Source organism: Acomys minous (assembly GCF_964271855.1).
Source record: "Acomys minous genome assembly, chromosome: 16".
NCBI classification, from domain to species: Eukaryota; Metazoa; Chordata; class Mammalia; order Rodentia; family Muridae; genus Acomys; species Acomys minous.
This window is the reverse complement of record NC_140498.1, coordinates 82,882,359-82,900,557: the sequence shown is the minus strand read 5'-3', so window position 1 is coordinate 82,900,557 and position 18,199 is coordinate 82,882,359. Positions and strand designations below refer to the sequence as shown.

The window sequence follows — 18,199 nt, the reverse complement described above, 5'->3', positions numbered from 1 at the left end:
CAATCTAGGAGACATTAATATCTATGCTTGCCTCTCGTGTAAGAAAAACTGTCTATGGTTCTTATTATGGCAAGAAAGATATCTATGAACGTTCTATATTTCTCCAGAAGATGGCCATTATTGATTGATGAGATGGATGCTACTTTGGCCTGAATGATGGCCATGTGTTAATTGTTTGTTTATTTATTTATTTATTTATTTGTGTGTGTGTGTGTATAAGACCTGGAATTTGCTTAGTATGACTTGACTTTAAGAATCAAGGTTCCGAGCCCCACCGCCGCCGCCGACCTAGTCACCATCACACCCGGGAGGAGCCGCAGCCGTCGCCGCCGGCCCCAGTCATCACCACCGCAACCATGAGCAGCGAGGCCGAGACCCAGCAGCCGCCCGCCGCCCCCGCCGCTGCCACTGCAGCCGCCCTCAGCGCCGCCGACACCAAGCCCGGCTCCACGGGCAGCGGCGCGGGTAGTGGCGGCCCGGGCGGCCTCACATCGGTGGGGACAAGAAGGTCATCGCAACGAAGGTTTTGGGAACAGTAAAATGGTTCATTGTAAGGAACGGATACGGTTTCATCAACAGGAATGACACCAAGGAAGACGTATTTGTACACCAGACTGCCATAAAGAAGAATAACCCCAGGAAGTACCTTCGCAGTGGAGGAGATGGAGAGACTGTGGAGTTTGATGTTGTTGAAGGAGAAAAGGGTGCGGAGGCAGCAAATGTTACAGGCCCTAGTGGAGTTCCAGTTCAAGGCAGTAAATACGCGGCAGACCGTAACCATTATAGATGCTATCCACGTCGTAGGGGTCCTCCACGCAATTACCAGCAAAACTACCAGAATAATGAGAGTGGGGAAAAGAATGAGGGATCGGAAAGTGCTCCTGAAGGCCAGGCCCAACAGCGCCGGCCCTATCGTAGGCGAAGGTTCCCACTTTACTACATGCGGAGACCCAATGGGCATCGACCACAGTATTCTAACCCGCCTGTGCAAGGAGAAGTGATGGAGGGTGCTGACAACCAGGGTGCAGGAGAGCAAGGTAGACCAGTGAGACAGAATATGTATCGGGGTTACAGACCGTGATTCCGCAGAACCTGGAGTTTGGAATTGAATCCCATCACCACTTGTCTGACAAGCACTCACCAGGGCCCTCCTCGCCAAAGACAGCCTAGAGAGGACGGCACTGAAGAGGACAAGGAAAATCAAGGAGATGAGACTCAAGATCAGCAGCCACCTCAACGTCGGTATCGCCGCAACTTCAATTACCGACGTAGACGCCCAGAGAACCCTAACCACAAGATGGCAAAGAGACAAAAGCAGCCGATCCACCAGCTGAGAATTCGTCCGCTCCCGAGGCTGAGCAGGGCGGGGCTGAGTAAATGCCGGCTTACCATCTCTACCATCATCTGGTTTGGTCATCCAACAAGAAGAAATGAATATGAAATTCCAGCAATAAGAAATGAACAAAGATTGGAGCTGAAGACCTGAAGTGCTTGCTTTTTGCCCGTTGACCAGATACACTAGAACTATCTGCATTATCTATGCAGCATGGAGTTTTTATTATTTTTACCTAAAGATGTCTCTTTTTGGTAATGACAAACGTGTTTTTTAAGGAAAAAAAGGCCTGGTTTTTCTCAATACACCTTTACTGGTTTTTAAATTGTTTCATATCTGGTCAAGTTGAGATTTTTAAGAACTTCATTTTTAATTTGTAATAAAAGTTTACAACTTGATTTTTTCAAAAAAGAAAAAAAGTCAACAAACTGCAAGCACCTGTTAATAAAGGTCTTAAAAAAAAAAAAAGAATCAAGGTTCCTGCTGTTTGTCACTGTTGCTGGATATCAACTCTGTGTCCAGCCTATGTGGTTATTTGTGTGGGTGACAGATTTTTCTGACTGTTGTCATTTGTCTTGTCAGCTCTTCCTGCTGCAAGCGAGGAACACAGCCAGGACCTTTGACATTGGGCCCAGCTCTGCCTCATGCTTTGCCTAACAGAGTGAGGCAAGCTTTAACTCCACCCTTGCAAAGTCTGAGCCTCAAAGAAGCAACGGTGCACTCTCACTTTCTTTTTGACCTTTGGCCTGGTCTTTGAGAAGAACAAGGAAGAATGGTGTTATGGAGGACCTGAAGAGATGCATGGAGCACGGTGGACCAACCGTGTCTTCCTCTCTGCACACTGGAGATGAGCTGCAAATATTTTGTTTTGTTTTGATTTTCTTAAGCAATTTCTCTTTCAGTATCTTTCTTCTCCTCACTTTTGGGTGTGTGTTTTGCCTGCACATATGTGAACCACGTGGGTGCTTGGTGCCCACAGAGGTCAGAAAAGAGCACCAAATTCCCTGGAACTGGAGTTATAAATGGTTGCAAACCATCAAGTGGGCTATTTCTGGGACTATAATCTGGGTTTTCTGCAAGAGTAGTTTATGCTCTGAACCACCGAGCCATCTCTTCAGCCCCTTACTTGTCCTAGTTTAAATCAAATACAAAAAAACAAAAACAAAAACAACCAAAAACTACAAACCAAATGAAGACAACAAAAATACAAACAAATCTGAGAGCAAGAGAGCAAGTAATTGAACAGTAAACATATGTAACAACTTTTATCAACAGCTAATCATAATCTAAATTAATTTAACTCATCCATCAGAATACAGAGATTTTTTTTTTTTTTAAGGCAAAAGAAACCGTTTTAAGAGGTGTGGGCACAGCAACACACACCTGTAGTTCTAGCTCAGAAGGCTGAGTCAGGAAACTCATGAGGATAAAACCAGGTGGACTATATAGTGAGTTCCAGCCCAGCCTTAGAAACACAGGGAAACCCCAGCTCAAAAAACAAAAAAACAAACAAAAAACAAAAAACAAAAAATAACAAACAAACAACCACCACCACCACCACCAACAAAACAGGCCAAATGGGTTTGGAGAGATGGCTTAACTGTGAAGAGCACTTACTGGATGTTTTTGCAGAGGACCTGAGTTTGATCCCCCAGCACCCACACGGCAGCTCACAACCACCTGTAACTCCAGCTTCAAGGGGGTTAAATGCCCTCTACTGGCCACCATGGGTACTGCACACATGTGCGTATATATCTCCGTAGAAGCCAAATACTCATACAAAAAACCAAACCAAACCAAACCAAACAAAGAAAACCCGAAACGCCATACTATGTTCCCAATTATATGCCATACTGGAGAGGACGAGCCTGTTGAGGAAATGAAATCAGGAGTCTCTAGGGATCCGCTGGAAGGAGAGGAAATGAACAGCAAGAGTAGTGTTCCACAGTAGTAATTATTGGGGCCGTTATGATTGCCAAAGTCCATGACTTACATCCCCAAGTCGGCTGTGCATTGTGTGATAATGGTGTGCTGACATGGGCTCACCCACTGTAACAGGTGTGCCACGGTGGCTCTGATTGTTAGTGAGAATAGGTGTTGTGCTTGTAACGTAGACGAGGAGGGCATGTGTAGAGACTCTGTGCCCCTTCACTTTCTGTTTCTATGATCTTAAAAGTATTGTGGGGAGCAAAGATGCTATTAAGCAAACAAACAAAAATGAGCATTAGCTAGCTCTAGAGTCACAAACAGGTCCCCACTGTCCATCATTGCCTGGTTCTGGCCCAACTCCCTCGGCACCGGAGTCATTTTCCAACAGAGTCTGCATGCCTGTATGCACCCAGTTCCTGACGTTTCCCAGTGCCTGTCCCTGGAGCTCTGAACTCATAAAGACTGAGGCGCTTTTGTTGTTTCTCCTGCTAGCATACTTCAGGTCACATTGTGTTCCCACCCAGCCTCATACCTATCTCTGTCCTGGTTGGAATACTCTGGTTGGATGAACCAAGGTACTGTTCCCCCTTGTCCCTGGGGATTACAGACAACTACATGTGTGCTAAGTGGGCTGAAAGCAGGGTTGTACTTAGTTAGCAGACAGAAACCAGCATCTACACCCCCCCTTCTCTGAAGTAACCGGGAACCACCAGACTTGCAGTGTAAGCTGGATTATCTACGGTGCCTGCCCACCCCAAGACCGCAGGGCAGCACTTCTGTGAATCTGGATAGATACACGTAAGGTGGACCCATCTGTGAGGTCCATGGAGGTTATTGTACTCATAATTAAAAATATAGTCTATACCATCTGGCGCACATGGCAGAAGAGATACGGAAAAGGTGGCTCATGGACACAAGGGGCAGTTTTCAGCCATAGGGAAGGCTGAGGTCATGCTGCCTGCAGGGATGTTGCCATCTGAAGCAAATTAGATCAGTCTCAGAAAGATACGTAATTACTGTTTTCTCCTATTTCTAGGTCCCAGACTTCATAGATACATAAATATGTAACACCTAAATACATAAATATTATGATTTTTATGACACAAAATAGAGACAAGACCAAATAGAGGAATAAGGGGAAATAAGCAAGGAGAAGGAGGAGAAGAGGAAGAGATTGAGGTATGAGAGAGTGTACCAAGAACAGTATATAGACTTGCAAGAAGATAGCCTTATCTAACACTCTTAAAAAAAAAAATAAACGAACAAATAAGTAAGATATATTCTAAGTGAATGGTTTGAAACATCTGAGCTATTTTCAAAATGTAGTCTTAGGAGGGGGGGAAAACCCACGTTTTAACTGAAAGTGTCTTGCCAAGTTCCCTGCAGCTGCCATCTTTTCAACTTCTCAAGAACTGGTATGCTGTAGCCAGCCCTGCGGTAAGGAAATAGCCATTCACCATGGTATATCTCAGGGTCTTGCTCGGATGCTGGGAAAATAATTAGAATGACAATAAATACAAATTTAATTTAAATGGAGTCCATTAAGACTTGAAGCTCCTCGTTCCGTTATTTGGCATTATTAGTTATATGTGTAACAAACCATTGCCCTAAAAATGAAGTGGAGATAGACCAGCTAGCATCATTTAAAACATTCCATTTACCCCGAGTGCCGTTTGCAGCCCCCCTCCCCTTGCTAATCAGTCTGTTAAACATAATAGCCATTCTTGGCTGGTGGCGTTTAATCACATTTTGAATGTGATTCCCAGCATGTATTAGAGATAAGTGGCTTGACTTTCCAGCAGAGAAATGCATGAGATCAAGCCATCTGCTTGCAACATCTTTTTATCCTGTGATTTAAAAATCAGTCTGGCTGATCCTGGAGTAAGGGAGCCCTGAGGGTACCACCCGGGATTCAGAAGGACTCCAGTCACTAAGATGCGATTTCCTGAGTAGAGAGAAACAAGCCCTAGGCAGTTGCTCATTTCTGATAAATCTGAAGCTTGCAGGGGCTACTTGGCTTTGATGTCCTGTCCCAGTGCTCTGAGTCCATTCTTGCTGGGACAAAAGACTACCTTCTTAGGCAAGGTCCTGGGAAGGTGAACGCCATCTTTGGCTTTGTACCTCACAGATAAATTGTGAATATTGGGAGACACAAACTCCTGCCTCTAGGTCACCTGTCTTTTTAGGATTGAGACCTTCTCTGGTTTGCACAAGCAAAGGCAAATAAGTGTATTGATGATGGATTAAGTCACATAACTTTTAATGTGGCCCATCCATGAGAGGACCAGCAGCGATAAGGATGGGAAAAAAGATGAGTGGCCATCCAGAGGGATGTGTCTTCTAAGATGTTTAATTTTGTACCTTAGGATATCTTCCCTAATAACTCCAACTAAGGTCTGATTGATTACATGATCCTGGTCAGGGGCATAAACGTTCAGATAACAAACATGCCATTCATTCCCCTACACAGGCTATTCTTTAAAATGTTTTTAGTTGAAATAGTATTCTATCACTTTCTCTCCATCCTTGCATCTATATCCCCGTTCTCAAGTTGATAGTGTCTTTTTTATTATTTTTATTTGATTATTATTGTTAATATATACCTGTAGGTATATACAGAAATATGTAAAAATCAATCTGCTGTGTCTGTTTTTGTTTTGCACATGCATATATACATGCAGACATGCACACACACACACACACACACACACACACACACACACACACACACACACGTGCACACATGCAGATAGAAAACCAGAGAGACAGAGAGACGTCTGACCTAAAATGTCAGTGCCCAGACTGAAGCCCTTGGTCCTGGAGAGAAAATTTTGTGTCTTTGCTAATTAACACAGCAAGTCGAGTAGGAGCTATGGCTGGATTATTGGATTCCCATTAATTGGAGCCTGAGCATCTTCTCAGCATCTCATTTCTTTCCAAGAGGAGTCCCTCACTTAGGGATATTTACACACTTTTAAGATTATAAGAGCCAGCAAATCCCTTCATTGAATTTCTGCCCAGATGAGAAGTGTTGGAGAGACCTTGGGTTAATTGAACATTATAAGAATTCTGATTTTTTTTTGACTCAAATGGCACTCGGTGTACTGTCCCACTTGCGACCTGACTCCATCTCCTTCATTAAATTCTCCAGCTTCGGAGAATTCCCAAGGCATGTTGGCGTAACCCCGCCTGGAGGATGCTCAAAAAAAATAGATGCTTTGAACTACAGTCTTTGAATAGTTCACTGGTGCTTTCTCTCTTGAAGATGTGTATGTGTGTTTGTAAGAGCACATGAGTAGGGTGTGGGAGAGACGGTTCAGCTGTTGAAAGTACGTGATGCCTTTGCAGAGGACCCAGGTTCGGTTCCCAGCACCCACATGGAGGCTCACAACTCTCCGTAACTCTAATTCTAGGAAAGCCCCTTATTCGCTCTTCTGACCTCTGTGGTCACTGCATGTATGTGGTACATAGACATCCACACAGGCAAAACACTCATACATACAAATAAACCCAAACAGAATAGAGAGTGTGTATGTACATTTATATGTGCACTCTTGTATTTTTTCTTCTTGGACCGATACTTTATTTCCTTGCTGCATTGGAATTTAATCTCTGATGATTACTAATGTTTCCATCATTTTGTGGTAGTTGTATTTGCTTGTGGGTCTATGTGTGTGCAGAGCACATGCCTATGTGTTCATGTAGAGGACTGAAGTCAACCTTCCTTGCATGTTGTTTCTGAGGATGCCTTCCACGTGTTTTTGGAGACGGGTTTCTCACTAGTCTGTAATTCACTGAGGTGGGCTAGACTAGCTCACTGGTGGTTCCCAGGTAGCCCCCTTATCTCCACCTCATCAGTGCTGAGAAGGCAATTATGTTCCACCACATCCAGCTTTTAATAACATGGGTTCTGGGGATTGAACTTGCGCCCTTGTGCTTTCCTGCGTGCACTATGCCAGCTGAGCCAGTTCCCCAGCCCAATGATCAGTTTTTCTAAGCTGTCATGAGCTGCCATTTCCTGGGAAAGCTGGTGGCCTCTGTTATTTCTGATACCCAGGCCACTGTCATTCTTTTCCTAATACTTAGTCAAGAACTTTCACAACGGTGCTTCTTGGCCTGCCTTGCTGATGAGCACTGACTCTAAGCCACTTCCTTTATTCATTAGAATTCTTCCAGTATGGTTATATGAGTGGAGTAATTCAAGTTTGAACTTAACCACAAGTCTTGTGATAGAATTGCACTTATTACATCGTGGAGTAGGAAGGCCGGAGTATGTGGACCAGAGTAGGCAGAGACTGTCATCAGGTGTCTCCTCATCTGCTCTTACCTTATTTTGAGACAGGGTCTCTCGTTGAACTGTAGCTCAGTAGTTAAGTTGGCCAGTTAGTCCAGGCATCCTTTCTTCCCTTCTCCAATATTAAGATTACAGGTGCCTCCTGTCTTTGCCTCTTCACATGGGTTCTGGGCATTTGGACTCGGATCCTCATCTTAGCACAGCAAACACTTAACCTAGTGACCATCTTCCCAGTCCTATCCACATAGCAGATTTTAACAGGGCCATTGGTGTCTATATCAAGAAATAATGATGAGACTGGGACAAAGGCAGAAGAAGCAAGGACATTGCTCTAGAAGATACTGCTAAAGTCCAGGAGACCAAATGGTGACTAAGTAGATCTAAAAATGCAGAATGACATTGGACTTTTCATAAAAATCGGACTCACAGAGACAGAAGTCATTTACCATAGGATCCACCCACCTAACGCTTCTCTAAACTCCCTGGCTTCTAGAACATCTCTTACCAAAACTGAGAACTAGAAAAGGATCTAGAAAAATAGTTAATGACCTTAGTTACCATTTGAGGGAGCTGGGAAGGGCGCCTGCCCATTCTGATGATGCGTGCAGTTTACCTAGAAAACTACCTCAGATTATTTTAAATGAGTGCTTCTTGGCTTGTGAAGGCTGACGGTTCTGGTGGGCTTTCGTTGACCTTGAGCTATTTTCTTGTCAGCTGTCTTAGCTGTCCTCAAACCCCCTAAGTCATCCCATTTATTTCTAAAAGCCATCTGTTCTCAGTGGAAGATGTCCCGCTCTGAAACTTGGCTTCAAGTGTTTCTCATGCAGCCATTTCTTGAGAATCCAGAACTGGAAAGCCTGGGTGTTAAGTTACTTCCTTAGTCCTTCAACAGTTACTTTATTCAGAACAGCACAGCCGTAGAAACACTGTTCTCTGCCAGCCCACTAGCAGCTACCCTTTGAAGTATCTGGAGAAAAAACGCTCCCTGATTACACACCTACACAACTGAAAACACAGCAAAGAAAACATTGAGCTGTTGACATATTAGAGTCAGTGTCTCACCTGGATCTTTTCTGCAGTCACAAGTGAGCTGTTTGGTGAGTGGGCTCCTTGGGACTTAACACAGTGAGATCTCCCCAGGTTTAGCTGATCCCACCACCGTGTGAAAAGGAGAAGGGAGGGTATGACTGTTTTCCCTTCCTCCTACACACCCAGGGCTTTTCTTTTGTCACCAGGATTGAGGCTTCACGCTGCAAGACGACGGCATTCAGCATTCAGGCCCTCACACAGCAGTGGTTGGGGTAAGGATGGAGATAGATGGAACGGTGGTACCTTCAGGGGTTGCTTTCATATAGCAGAGGCACTCCTGGGATGTCCTCTGGCTTTTCCTTGGCAGCTCTGGGTCAAGTGCGCACACTGACCCACAGCCTCTTTTTAACAGATGCCTTGTTCCTGAGAGGCTGGAGAGCTGGCATTTGGCGACCAAGGATGAGAGAATGAGTGTGAGACTGCAGTTATTTCTGCCCACAGCAATGGGAATCTTCTCTTTGAGCCATGATGGCATCCTCAGAGGAGGCGGTGGGGGGGAGAGAGAGAGAGAGAGAGAGAGAGAGAGAGAGAGAGAGAGAGAGAGAGGACGCTTCAGATGTTCATTACTGATCCTCAACTTGACAGGACCTAGAATCATCCAAAAGACAACAAACATGGGCTTGGCTTCTGGGGTGAGTAAAAGGGAGAAGTGGAGCCAAGCAATAGCATTCGTTTATCTGTTTCCCGACTACTGATGCATGTGACCAGCTGCCTCCCATTCCTGCTGCCATGTCTTTCCCATGATGGTGGACTGCACTCTTGAACTTCGAGAACTAACATAGATAATGACACAAACTAGAGTCACCTAGGACAAGGGAACCTTAAATGAGGGATCATCTCCATCAGAACGGTTTGTGGGAAAAACCGTTGTGGGGGCATTTTCTTAGTGATTGACGTAAGGGGGCTCAGCCCATTGTGCGTGGTGCCATCCCTGGGTTGGTGGTGACATGTTTTGGGGGTGTGGGTTTGGCTAGGTTGCATCCACAGATTTATATGTAGCTTTGTTTTCTTATCTTTTTATTTCTTTTGTCGGTCAAAGTCTGAGGAGTAGGGTCTGGTTGCATGAGCCCCAGTGATGTCTGCATAGGGTTTTAATAAAAGGAATCATATTTGTGTGTGTGTGTGTGTGTGTGTGTGTGTGTGTGTGTGTGTGTGCAAGTGCATGCGTATAAGTGTGAGAATGGTGCGAGTGATGCAGTGCACATGTGCAGGACAGAAGACAACTTTGTACAGTGAGTTCTTTCCCTACCTTACATGGGTTCTAAAGACCCAGTTTGTGTGGTCAGCCATCTCACTGCCCAACTGGGTAGGGTTTTAACTTTATAGCCAGGCACTGATAAATTTCTACACAAACTAGTGGCACATCTTTAGTAAGTGAGGCCGATATTTATTCATAAGATGGTTTTTCCCAAGGAAGACTCTTGGCTCTAAATTTCCAAATTGCCAATGGCAAGGCCACTCTTCTAGAGAAGCATTCTGCTCTGTGGCTACCTCTGGAGGTCTGGTTTTGGTTTTGTCCTGTGTCATTAGCTCCTGTGGATGTGTCTGTGTCCGAATGCCTACAAAAGTTTTGAGGGGCTCATACTTAGTCCAAAAACAAATAGATGACATTTGGCCAGAGAGCAAGCATGTAACACAGATGAGTGGAAAGGGGCAGGTGGGAGGGAAGTCAAGGGTGAGAGAGGACAGTGATCCTCAGAGTGCTGTCCTGTGTGAATATTGTACGGGCACTGCTTCCAAAATGTGTCTATGTGGAATTGGAAATCTAGCTGGACAGAGATCCTAAGGTTTTTTCAGATATTGTCCATTTTAATGAACTATTTCTGATTTTTAAAAATTATTTCATGGGGCCGAAGACATGGCTCTGTTGCTAAAAGTGCTTTTTTTTTTTTTTTTTTTTTAAATAGAGGATCTAAGGTTGGTTCTCAACACCCATGCTCCGAGGCTCACAGCTGCTTCTAACTCCAACTCCAGAGGATCTTATGCTTTTTTTTTTCTGACCTCCATGCCTATCTGCACTCACATGCACATGCCCACACATAGACACAAACACACATGTACACATGCACATAAATAAGGTTTTTGGGGTGGAGAGATGGTTCACCAGTTAAGAACACTGGCTAATTCTGCAAAGGTCACAGATTCTGTTCCTAGTACCCCCAAAGTGGCTCACAACTGGTCACAACTCCACTTTCAAGGCATCTGATTGCCCTCTTCTGGCTTCTGAAGGAACTGCATTTGTGTGATGTACATGCAGACATGCAGGCAAAAACACAAATACAGGTAAAAACAAAAAAGATAAGTCGCCGAACCTAAAAATAAATAAAATAAAGGAAAGTTGAAGCGTCACTTACAAGAGCGTAGGTGAGGGCTTACCAGAACATAGGCAACTTGTGGGCAGCTACAATAATGAAGAAAATGTCTATTGCCCCTGCCCCCACCTCCACCCCTGAGAGCTAAATACTTACATATCCATGTGGAGAGGCAGAACCCATGTGTCTGGTCTAATTTCTCCTCCATGGACTTTTAGTGGGCCCAACCACATGAAGCTTTGCTGTGGGCAATGACAATTGATTTGACTTTTAGGTTGACATGAGCATGTCGTGCTCTGAAGACAGCATTCCACAAGATATGTTAATAAATTCACTGATTGAATCAATTAAATAAAATTAATGAATTAACAAAGTGAATTAATTCAAGAGACAGAAAGAGTGTGCCTGCAACATTTGTAGGTGGTTGTCAGGTGATAACACCATTCTTGGAAATTTTGGACTGTTTTTTTCTCCACCCCTGCGTACCCTAATACCACTATGATGATACTCAGTTTGAGGGAGCAGTAAGTGATCAGGGTTGGCATAGCTCCTGCACTGTTAACAGATGTGTCACATGAGCACTTTGAATTCTACAGAGATAGGACCTGAGCCCAATCACTGGCGGGGCCATTGGAGCTGGGTACCCGAGGGGACCCACATCCACCTGACAGCAGTGAACAGCAGCTGTGGTGCCGAACACTCACCTAACACAAGACACGTCATAAAGCAATGCAATGACATAGTGTTAAAAGCTATTTTGGTTGTCTTAATGCGTGCATGTGTTCGCCGGCATGTGCTCGTGATACCCAAAGTGAGTTTGGAGGCCAGAGGATAACTCGCAAGAGACCCGTCTCTCCTTCCACCACATGGGTTCTGAGCATCTGCCGAGGTGGTCAGGCTCATCAGCCAGCTCCCTCAACCTGCTGAGCCACCTATCCAGCCCAACCCTAGTGCTGCTCCATCCTGTTTGTTTTTCTTTTAGTTCTTTTTTTACTTTCAAGGTAGGCATTGTGTCTTGTGCCTGCAATACCGGACTGTTAGGAAGCTAGGCAGAAGAACTTCTAAGAGTTTGAGACCAGCCTAGGCTGCATAGCAAGAGCCTGTATCTCATGATAAAAGTGTGCATTCTGGCATTTATTTATTTGTATCTAAAAAGAGAAAGAGAGGGGGAAAGGGATAGGGAGAGGGGGACGGAGGGCAGGAAACTCAAGAAGCAATTGCAAGTGTAGCATTGTGTTGAAAAAAGATAAGCGCCTGGCTATGTCCGTCCTTTGTAATCTGTGGGAATAAGCACAGGTATTTTATGTGTTATTATTACCCACAGCCTATGTTAGTGCAGCTTATACTGGGAACATTTAACCACCCTTTCAATTTCTTTATCATGTGTAGCTATTACCATAAGAAAATGAATTTGATATTAAGAAAAATCTCCAGTTGACATTCCAATAGAATAAATCCCTTAAGAGAGAAATAAAACAGAAATCTGAATCGACACATTTTTCCCCCCTCGGGACAACACCATGGCAGAGCTATGTCTCTAGCTCAGCATTTGTTGTGTTTCCATGCCTCTGTGTGATTTGTGTTCCTCACTGTGTTCTGGGAGTCAATGCTGACAGCCTGCCTGTGCTGGCCAGATCTTTCTCATCTTGATACGAGCCTGGATCACCTGGGAAGAGGGAATTGCATTTGAGGAAATACTCCACCGAAATGTCTCCACCAGATTGGTCTGTGGGCAAACCTGTGGTGAATTTTCATGGTTGGTGACTGGTGAGGGACACTATAGATGGTGTCACCCCTGAGCTGGTGGTCCTGGGGTATCTAAGAAGGCAAGATGATCAAGTCATAGGAAGCAAGCCAGTAAGTAGCACTCCTTCGTGGTCTCAGCTTCAGTTCCTGTTTCCAGGTTCCTGCCCTAACTTCCCTTAGTGATGGGCTGTAAGCTGTAAGCTGAAACAAACCCTAGGAATTAAAGTAGGACACAGCTGTTGCCATGGAAGAGCATCTTTCGATGATACTTGGCTGTGTCGGTACATGACCATGAGGCTTACAATGTTTATGGTTAAAGTCAATAATTAGAAACACTTTTTGTTTTGTTTTGGATTCAGTTAAAGAAGAATGGGTAATTAATGGATGGAGTCCTGTATCCTCAGAAATTAACAGCATCATCAGGCCATGGAAGGGAAATATGCCTGAGTGGTACCTTCTTGCAAAGTTCTACCAGGAAGCTTGGTAAGGAGGGAGAAATGACATCATGGCTGCTTGATTACTTCTAGCCAGCTAATTGTGTTTAATTAAATTTGATTTCTGTATCCAGAACTTTTATGTTTACAAACGCAAACAGGAATGTTCATGGGGGCAGGATAGCTTCTACTTAATACTTAGCAGGTGTGCGGCCAGCATGAGCTACAGCAAGCTAAAGCATTTACTTGATTATTGGCTGCCTACCTGTGCTGGAAGCAGGAGCAGGACGGTTAGGCTGTCGAACTGGATTGAAGCAGCAGGTCCAGTTGCCCAGTGGTTGATGCCACTCTCTGTGGTGGGGTGAGCAATAAATATGTTGGAGAAGCAGAAGGTGGTACGTAACACAACATGGAGTTTGAATGAGAAATGTCCCCCCACGGGCTTAGGTGTAGGAACATGCAGTCCTCAGCAGGTGGCACTGTTGGTGGAGGCTATGAAACCTTTAGGAGGTGGAAGTGCATTAGTGGGAGGCAGACTTTGAAAGCGGCCTTTCAGGTTTTCTACTCTGGCACTACTTCCTGTTTACTCTCTCTGCTTTCTGCATCTGGTTGAAGATGAGGGCTTTCAGCTTCCTGATCCTGCTACCCACTACCATGCTTCTCTCCTTCTGGAAATGTAAGTACTTTTGACTCTGGATCTCTGGGCTTAGAGATACCTGGTTTTAAATTTCTGCATTGCCATTTATAAGCACCCGAGCAAGTCTCTCCCTGTCCCTGAGCCTGACTTTCCCATCTGTGATGTGGTATGGCTGCCTGTCCCTGAGAACATGTCAGCATGTTTGATGTGTAATGGAAAGAGAAGGGACCCTGATGATCCTCCAGCTAAGCACAAGGTTTACATGCTTGCCTGACCCAAATGACATGTGAAATCCCAGCCTTGGTATATATTTGCATTTTATTTGATCCATTCACCATATTCATATATTAGGCATTTTATTTTCAAGGACTTTCAGTTCATGTTAAGGGGACAGAAGGAACTCCACACGACCAACAGAGCCAACTAACCTCGCCCTGGGGGGTGGGGTGGGGCTTGTGGAGCCTGAAGCACAAACCAAGGACCATGCATGGACTTGACCTAGGTCCTCTACACAGATGTAGCCAGTGGGCACCTTGGCCTTCATGTGGGTTTCCTAGTAAGGGGAGTAGGGACTGTCTCTGACATGGACTCTGTTGCCTGCTTTGTGATCATTTCCCCCTGGCAGGGCTGCCTTGCCTGGCCACAGGGTAAGAGGATGTGCTCAGTTCTGATAAGACTTGATGTGCTGAGGTGAGTTGGGGGGGGTCACCTTTTCTGAGGAGTAGGGGACAGCAGGGGGGGTAGAGGGAAGAGAGAGGGAGAGTGGGACTAGGAGGAAAGGAGGGAGGGCCTATGATAAGGATGTAAAGTGAATTAAAAAATTATTTCTGACCTGAGATATTTAAATATGAGGAAATTTAGTAGTGTGGAACCTGCTGGAATCAGTTAGAGTTTATATGGTGCTTTTAACCTAGGCCAGATAGATGTGTACTCTCTGGTTATATGGCCAGAGATACCAACAAAGACACTTGTTGCACATTTAGAATGCATAACAACAACTCATGGGGCAGGGACTGAAATATCTTATTTTATAGATGAAGACATTGAGTCTTAGAGAGTTTAAGTGACCTGTTTGTATGAATCACATGAAGGAACTGGTGTAACTTTCTCTCAACACCCTCCCAACCAACCAGACAGGCTTTGTCAGCCGTTAGTGTCTTTCTCTCTTGTACTTGTTTTCTTCCTCCAGTATCTTAGATCATGTTTGGTTTGTGTTATGGGTTATGTAATAGCTCCTTTCCATGGCCAACTTGTCTGGATTTAGAGAAAAGTTAGAGGACCCTTTAGGGCACACCTGTGAGGATGTTTCCAGAGAGAGGTTTAAGCGAGGGAAGACACATTGTGAATGTGGGCAGTACCATTCTGTGGGATGTGGTCCCAGACTGAATAAAATGGAAATATAAGGAATCGAGCTGAGCACCAGTATTCATCTCTCTCTACTTCATGATTGCAGATGTGAGGTGACTAGCCACCTCATGCTCCTGCCGCCATGACATCCTTGCCATGATGGACTGTACCCTCAGATTATAAGGCAAAACAAACTTTCCTTAAGTTGCCTTTCTCAGGCATTTTATCACAGCAATGGGGAAAGTAACTCGTACAAGTAATGACCTTGGACACTAGCTAGTGAAGGTCAACCTTCTAAGGAAGCTTGATTTGCAGCCATCATGTTTCGTTTGGTCATTTAGTTTGCTGTCTCTCACTCATCTATAATATCTACCAAGGTGGCGGTTGACCTACTCTGAGGATCTCTTCTTTGTTTGGGGTCTTTCTTGCAACAGACCAGTTTTTTGAAGGGATGGGGAAAGTGACCTTTATTCAGAAGCCCCAATGGCATTAACGAAATGGCCAGCGGTCAGAACAGTCTCAGGCGGGACACATAGCTCATCCTTGGAGGTCGACCAGAAGGTTTATTGCCATTGATTAACAATTAGAGAGTCCCTTTCAGGAAGCATCCTGTTTTCACCAGGGGCTCATTCTCATTTTACTGCCAATTGATTCAGCCTTCTGTTCCCAATCCATGGCTGACGACACAGTCATTCCGGCATGAGCTTTAGTTCAAATGGCATCATTTGTGACTGTGAGGATAAGCCTCTGTTACAGTGAAATTCCAGCCAATTAACTCTGATGAACTGTGCAGCAGAATTTGTTTTGGACTGGGATGTATCCCTTAAAGTCGGCTTAATGATAAAGCATAATCCTACCCTTCTGGAACATTTCATGGCTTGTGCCTTCTCTATGTGTGGACAGTTATCCTCCTTCATTTGTCCCTGACTTTGTAATGGCATTAGCACCTATACACTCATTATGATGATATTCCTCAGGTGGGGGGATATAATCAATCCTCTAGTCACCCCAGATAGAGGGCTGACAACAGACCAAAATCACTGTAACTTCAACATGCAATTCAGTGAACCACTGAGTTATCTGAGGTTAGTTTCAGGAGTATGGGTGAAGGGTTACTTGCAGGAATGTGGATAACCCAAAGGCAGCATAAAAAACCCACCTCAGCTGGGTACTGACTCAGAAAAGTTGTAACACTGGAGCTCTCTGCACAACTTATACATAGATCAATGGGGATAGTCTCCTCTCCTCTGTTCTCTGTCCTCATTATTCATATAACAGTATGGAGAGAGGAGCCTTATGTATCTGGCCAATGTCAAGGACTCATTCCTGAGACTTTTGAGTTATTTACATCTTCCTGAGTCTTAAGGAGCTTTCCCCCAAGAATGTGGTGTTTTAATTCCAAGCAAAATTGTGCACTTGTCTTTTACTCACCACTGTGTCTAGCTCTTTAGTGTGTCCTGTTGGGACTAACCTACACAATAAAGGTAGAGTTTTCTTACTCCCCATCATCACAGCTCTTATCCCAGTCCAATCCACTGACACCTCCTCTGGGTCATCAGCACCTTGACAGACATCCTATCACTCCCCCCTCAGTCCGATCTATGCACAAATGCTGGTGTGATCCTTTCAAGTCACAAAACATAGCTTGACTTTTATGCTTATGATTCAGTATTGTTAACGCTAATATTAAAAACCCTTTCCAAATTGCATCACGATGTGTGTCCTAGTCAGGTTTCTTTGTCATTATGATAAACACCAACCAAAAACCAAGTGGGTTTATTTTATCTTACAGCTTACTGAGGGAAGCCAAGGCAGGAACTTAAGGAAGGAACCTGCAGGCAGGAACTGAAGCAGAGGCCACGACGAAGCACTGGTTACTGGCTTGTCCCTCATGGATGCATGAGGCTATGAAAGCATGCTCAGCCTGCTTTTGTATACAATACAGGACTATCTACCCAAAGGTGGCACTGCCCAAAATGGGCTGGATCCTCCCACATTAGTCACTAATCAAGAAAATGCCCCACAGGTTTGTCTATAAACCAGTGCGATGGAGAAAATTCCTCGATTGAGGTGCCTTCTTCCCAGATGACTCTAGCTGGGTCAAGTCGACAGAAAACTGACCATCACGGTGTGAAAACAGACATAGTAGTTTACTTACGGGTATCAGTGACCTCTAATCATTACATAACATAAGCCTCTCAGTGGAAGCTCTGCCCCCATGTCTGACCTTCAGTCAAGGTTCTTCTTGCCTCCCAGTGGGGTACACAAGTACTTCCATATAGTCTAAGGTGAGGGCACAGATTCCTTACCTCATCGTTTAATAGGATCATTTAAAAAATAATTGAAATTGCTTTCCTGAGATCCTCCTTCAAAATTTAATTTACAAGAATTCATGTCTGTGAGCAGCATACTTGACAGAAATCCCTGAAATGCTCTTGGCATCCTTAACCATAATTCTTTTAATTCCCTTCTATGGATGAGGCCATCACAGACTGCCGCCCACCTGACATCATAAACCTTTAAGAAGGGACCATTTGAGCCAAGCAGTGAGGTCATTATGAAACACATCACGAACTCCTGCATCCCAGCTGGTCTCACCTTCTAGAAAGAGCAAATAATTGGCAGCATCCAAGAGGAAAGAATGATTTCTTAGAACCTGTGAAATTAACGGTGCATTTCTCATCTGAAAACAGGCAGGCAGGCATCCCACTTCAGAATCAATTCTTTGGAAATACAAGTAAAACTTTTAGAATCCTTAAGCGTTTGTAGTCTGCTAACTACTGGCGCCACGTGCAAAACAAGAGTCACCTTTGTTAGCGTATTCCCTGCCTTTCTCATTGCTCTACCAGAAGAGTTGACAATGGCAACTTATGGAAGGAAGGGAAGGCTTGTTCTGGCTCACAGTTAGAGGGTACAGTAGGTCATGGTGTGGCAGTGATGGTGGCAGGAATGTGGCTGAGGCAGCTGGTCACATTGTATCTTCAGCTGTTCAGGATGCCAGCCAACATTCAGGGCAGACACTCCCTCCTCATGTGCACCTCTCTGAAAAGATCTTCATAGAAACACTTAGTGTGGTGT

The 18,199-nt window shown here is 44.6% G+C and overlaps 1 pseudogene across 1 annotated transcript; it reads left to right on the top strand.

Moving 5' to 3' along the window:
• The first annotated feature begins 246 nt into the window (after positions 1–246).
• LOC311587453 (Y-box-binding protein 1-like) lies at positions 247–1,602 on the top strand (annotated as a pseudogene). Its single transcript has one exon. The product of its transcript is annotated as a Y-box-binding protein 1-like (transcript).
• Positions 1,603–18,199: the final 16,597 nt, after the last annotated feature.